Source organism: Drosophila eugracilis, unplaced genomic scaffold (assembly GCF_018153835.1).
Source record: "Drosophila eugracilis isolate 14026-0451.02 unplaced genomic scaffold, ASM1815383v1 contig_90, whole genome shotgun sequence".
NCBI lineage: Eukaryota > Metazoa > Arthropoda > Insecta > Diptera > Drosophilidae > Drosophila > Drosophila eugracilis.
Window position 1 is genome coordinate 4,915,294 of NW_024573812.1, and position 6,044 is coordinate 4,921,337.

Here is a 6,044-nt window from a genome sequence, read left to right on the forward strand (position 1 = left end):
GCTGTCATTTCCAATCAATCGCCCAGCACGCACATAAAAAGTTTCTTTAATTTTTATTACACAAAGCCATCAGCACACATTAAATTCGCACAGAACAATGGCTAAACAAAAATTCAATTATCTATTAGCGACAAGTACGTGGAATGTGTCGTTAGGCTCCGGCTATGTGAGTTTTCCGTACGTGGGAGTTTTTCTCCGTGTTTTCTTTTCCGTTTGCCGTATTTTTCCTTCGTTTTCCGCGATTGAATGCGAGGAGCGCCCAGTGCCAACTGAACTTAAACCTGTTGAGTTTCGTCTGTTTATAGCGAAGGGTCCTGTGGGACCAAGGCCCACCCACTGTCTCTATAGCCCATTCCACAAAGGACTGCGCACACGGGACTCTGTTATCCCGATGTAAACTTTTATAAGCTGTAATCTGTGGCACGCAGTACGGATGGAATTTATGGCTTTCTTACATATTTTGGTTTATTTTTTCGGGGAGAGCCACTGAATTTTTAATGGCCTTAAATTTTATATTAAAATGTTTTAACATTAAATAAATGCTTTTGTGTCTTCTTCTTTAACTTCTGAAATCTCGTTTTTATATGGTAATTAAAAAGGAGATCGCCTTAATGCTTCTTAGATACAAATTATCTTAGGATTATCTCGCATTAGTCGCATTTGGAAGATATATAAAATTTGATGTATATTTTAAAAAAAAATCTTTTTTTTTTAAAAAAGCTTTTTTTAATTTTAGTTTTTAAATTTTTTTTAAATTGGTGTATTTCAAATTATTTTCAATGAAAACTCGTTAAGCCCAATTTATACATATTATCTACATGGGTTTTAACGGTTAGCAAAGACGCCAACCTGGTGTAAAGTCAATGAATGAAATGAGTAAAAGGAAGTTCCTACAACAAAGGATTTGATAAAAAGTGATAGTTATTGAAAAATATATTCAAAAAACATAAAAATCTGAAAATTAATATGTCTTTTAAATAAAAATAATATTTATTTTTTAATAAATAATAATATATTGATCTTCTTTTTTAATTAGAGTAAAAAATTGGATACTTTTTATACACACTTCTTATACCAAATAACATCTTTGTTTTTAAATTTTAAATTTATTAGTGAACAACAAAGTATATAATTTTGTCATAAAGAACTTTTGTTATTTTGTTATGACAAAAACATGTGAAAATATGAATGACTTTTGGAATAAAAAAATTGTTGAAATGGAAGGTAAAAAGATATTACAATATTTTAACTCGTTTTGAAAATTTTGCAACATTTTCCCAACCAATCGAAATAGTAAAAATATTTTAAAAAGATTACACTCCAATCATTTGAATTTATATTATATTTCTCCGGTAAGTCATTAATAGCTCAGAATTCTGCCAGATCGTCCAAGACTTTATTTAGATATCGGGCAGCATAAATCGTACATTGGCAACTCTGAGCATTCTCATTGTCCCGCCTCTTGGGTCCGCGGCCATGAGATCATCCAGCCGAATCGGCATAATGCCCGCCTCGAGCTAGCGACTTTCCAAACGAAAAAAATGAAGAAACAGCCGGGCATTTGCATAACTAGCTGTAAAATTGTTGGAAATTAACAGCGCCGAGCGGTGAGCGGCGAGCGATTGGCTGGAACCGAGGGTTCGAATCGGAATCCGCAAAAGACGGTGATCCGCACGAGGAGATCAAACCTGTTCTAGGCGTTCTGAAGAATACGAAAGAACAAAAAGACAAAAACAAAAAACCGAAAATGAGGAGGCGCTGCTGTTGGTCCCCACCAATGGACCACCTTGACGGCCACCGTCGCAACCCATCTCCATTCTCCTCATATCTCCGGCTCCATTACCATCGCCATATCTCCTCCCGGGGAACACAATTGGATCGGGTAACTTTGAACTGGTCGGTCGGGGTGTCGTCCGCTATGGTGTCCAAATTGATGTTTCAATAAAGCCAATAAATTTATGACTAACGAACCAAGTAAACACCATTCTCCCATGCCGATTGCCCGTTTTCCATTCCGGTTGACAAAAGTCGTTGGTGGCTGCGAAACGGTGGGGAGGGAACTTCGGTGGTAACTCCGATGGAGATGGTCGAAGGTGTAACGGTGACAACGAGTAGGTGTCGCCATTGGTGCCACTATGAATTAATTTGGACAATTTATGAGCCAATCTCGTCGTCCGACAACTGGCTAGGAATGTGTTTAGCGGCCACCACGGTGGTCTGCTTGTCTTTTCGTAAATTGAATTATAATTTGATACCCAGACTCTACGACTCTCCCCAACTCCTCATCTACATAGCTCCAACCATCTGGGGGATCCGATCGCCCTGGCATATATTACCGATTGATCGGGCCACATAAATCTGACACTAGCGACACAATTAGCACGGCCTTTCAGTCCCCCATCTCCAGCCAATCTCCATCCCCCATCCCCCCCATCCTCCATCGCCACTGTAACTGTGACTGCGACTGAGAAGCTGTGACCGTCGAAGCAGCCACCCAAAAGTGACAGCCGCCACAGCAAAATGTACATAAATAGTTCGCATTGCTCTTGGCCCAGCTGCAAGATAATGCGTAGAGTGAGGCAAGGATATATTCGCTATAAGTCGCTGAGGAAATACTCTTAACTCTGTACTCAAGATGCCTTTAAGGTCTGTATTAGGCACAAGAACATCATGTCCTAAAATATCTCGTACTGAAAAGTTCTTATTGATAGAAAGTTATATTATTTCTGATTCTTCTATACTATAATTATAAGCTGTTATAATTTCTTCTGATTAACTTAATCCATTAAGACTTTGTATAAATCTTCGTAAAGTTACTTACTTCTTCTTATGTGATTTCATTGCAGAGAAGAGTTAAGTAGCCGATTAAACTGATTATTTTACTACCCTTTTCTAAAGCCCTTCTCGAATACCAGATACCCTCTGTTAGTGCAACAAGTGACAGCCAAAAAGCCGTGGCAAAAAAACGGAGCTGTTCACATGCCGCCGCCTGGCCATGGACTCTGAAAATGTCTCATTTAAATAACTTGCATGCATTTAGTCATACTTTTTGCCCCAGCCCGGTGCCGGTTCCCCTACCATTCCCTCAGATCCTCTAGTCCTTCTCGCCCATTCCCATCACCTACCCTCCCCCTGCAGCGGACAACAGGCATGCGCCTCTGGGCAGGCAGCGAGAATCAAGCAGCGCATCGCGACGTCAACTTAAGTGGCCAACGGAGGTAGAACAACAATAACAACTTCGAACACAGTTTGGCGATCAGTGTTGCCAATTTGGCTAGTGAGCTTGCAAAACTTTGGGAAGTGCTTTTAAAATCTTTTTTAAATAATTTCTTATTATATGTTTTTAGGATATAAAATATTAAGTTAAAATTGTATTTTAAAAGATATACATTTTTAGAAAAATTGTTTTAAAAAGTTACAAAAAATGTATTTCATTTTGGTATAAACCTTTGATTTCTTTTAAAAATCAGAGATAAATACAAACTTTTAGAAAAATAAAATAATATTTCAATATTAATATATACTTTTTATATTATTAATTTGAAATTTCAATCGTCTATAATATAATGTTAATGTACATATCTAGTAGATAACCGCTTGTTAGCTTAGAAATTATTAAAAGTTGGCATCTCTGTCAGGGATCCTCGGCTCCTTCTCTGGCTTCTTGAGTGTCGAGTATGTAAATCTCCCGACCCGTTGCCATTCCATGGTTGCCAATGCACTCTGCACTTCAGCCAAAGAGCTTTTGTTCTTTTTATTTTATTTATTTTTTATTTTTTATTTGCTGCCGTTGTCGCTGATCGATTTTGTTCACGTCACTTGTGGTTTGCTGTTTGGCTTTCGGTGAACTTTCAATTGTTCTGGAATCGATAAAGTGCTACATGTGTAGGGCCAGACACCTTTATATATATATATCTTGATATATATATATATAACGAATTCTGTGCCTTGTTTAGTTGACAAATTCTCGTTGAGATCTTGCGGATTCGTGTCTGCTTTGAGCTTTTTAATTAATTCAAATGCAATTCGAACTTCATGGCGAGTGATGTTGGGCTGATTGAAGCTGAAGGCCAGCACGTGAGTAGAGCCACTGTTACTTTTTACCCAACTCCTTGCTTTTTCTTCAGGCAGATGTACTGAGATATAGATGCACTGAACAAAATGTTGATCTTTATGTTTAGATTGATATATAAAGATTCTCGATCGGTTGCTATACTTATAATAAAAGAAGGAGGCAATCTTCTTTAAGAAACTTGCTAAGATTCTTATAAGGAACATATGAAAATCACCATAAAAAAGAATATTTTCCCTCAGTGTACTCCACAGAGAGACGAAGACAAAGCTGCAGACGGACGTTCATTCAGTAAACGTAAACGTTTGTGATTTGTAACGATTGTGCAGTACATAAATCAGTCATGGATTTATTGCGAGAAATGAAATTCGCCGGCTGCTCCTCAACAGCTTCGTCTTGGTCTTCTTCACCGTCTTCAGCTTCATCTTCGTCTGCAGTTTACAGTCTTCGCTCTTCACTCTTTAGAGTCTTCAGAGTCTTCAGTCCTCGGACTGGTGAACGTTTGCAGCGGTCGTGAGTGGCGCTGCGTGTGGGTCGCATAAATTTCACGCTTTGCGCAGGCGCTGCCACAAATCGATGTTCTCTTTTGTTGTGCTCCCCTTTACCGCTCTCCCTTCTCTGCCCTACACTTCCCTTTCGAGCTCCTTGAGCTTGGTTTTATGAGTCACGCTGCTGTCTAGGCGATTGTTGAGCTTGTGTTTTTATTAGTGGTGCCAATTTATTGTTGGCCAAAACAATCACATACATTAAAAAAGCTAAAAATAGTATGGTAATAGATTGCTAAGAAAAAACCACAAACATAAGACTCTCTGAACATAACAATTGTTTATTGGCCAAATCAAAATAGCCCACGGGCTTTGGTAGAAACTAAAAATAGCACACTTTAACCGCAATTGGCATTTTATAACACTCACAGATAATTGCTTAATTACACGTAATGCGGTGATTTAATTAAGTTATTTTAAAATAGTTTATGTCTTCTAAAATATTAAGATTTTTGATACTATGTAATACCTATAATTTAATGTTAACTCAAAGTCCAATCGTATACTAGTAAAGTAGACTCTAAACTTAACATACCTTCAAAAATATATCTTAATTTTATTCTGCTATGATTTATGAAAGACACTACAACACTACAAACTAGAAAATAACTTTCATAATTATCTCAACCTTCTGTAAATTAGCCATGTTGGCAGCACTGCAAGTCTGAGCTGGATCCCTGTTGTAAACCAGGAAGTGGGGTGAAATGGCCCAAGCTTGGAATGAGCTGATTGGCCGGGCCCTAACTGCAGCTGCCCTGCAGCGACTGACCATTAGGACGTGGCTTACTCACGAGTCTCAGGTTTTTAGGAGCTGCTCCACCTTCGCCTTCTACTCCACCATCCCCCTTAAGCGCTGGACACGCAATGCTGCTAATTGTCTACTAAATGCCAAGCCAGAGTGAAACACTCAAATGCCGAGGTCCACATCCAAATCCAAATTCGAATCCAAAGCTGAAACCGAAACCGAATCCGAATCCGAGGACAGTCCCAACGAATTTATGTGCACTTCGCATTTGCAATCATATCAGATTGCATGACAGTTCTCAATTACTTTTTTTCCAACAAACAAAACGCTTTCAATTGCGAAATCGACGAAATATATAAAAAAAATGGTTACCAAGCCTGTCAAAGAAATGTTAACTGGGAAATTATGTAAATTCGATTGAAATTTAACAATGGTTAAGAATAAATATGGTAAAATAAAGGGGGGAGTTTTATAGAGCTGGTAAGGATTGGTGATAAATTAGGTATCAACTTGAAGTAAATTATCTCAGTCATAAAAAATATCTCTTTCTCTTTGACAATCTAATAATAACTTTGAAAAATAGAATACATTTGCCAAAAAATTTCAGCTAAGAGAGCTTTTAGTGTATGTAAATTTAAGTCAAGTCAAAAAGTCATCTCAAGACAAAACAGATGTTTAAGTT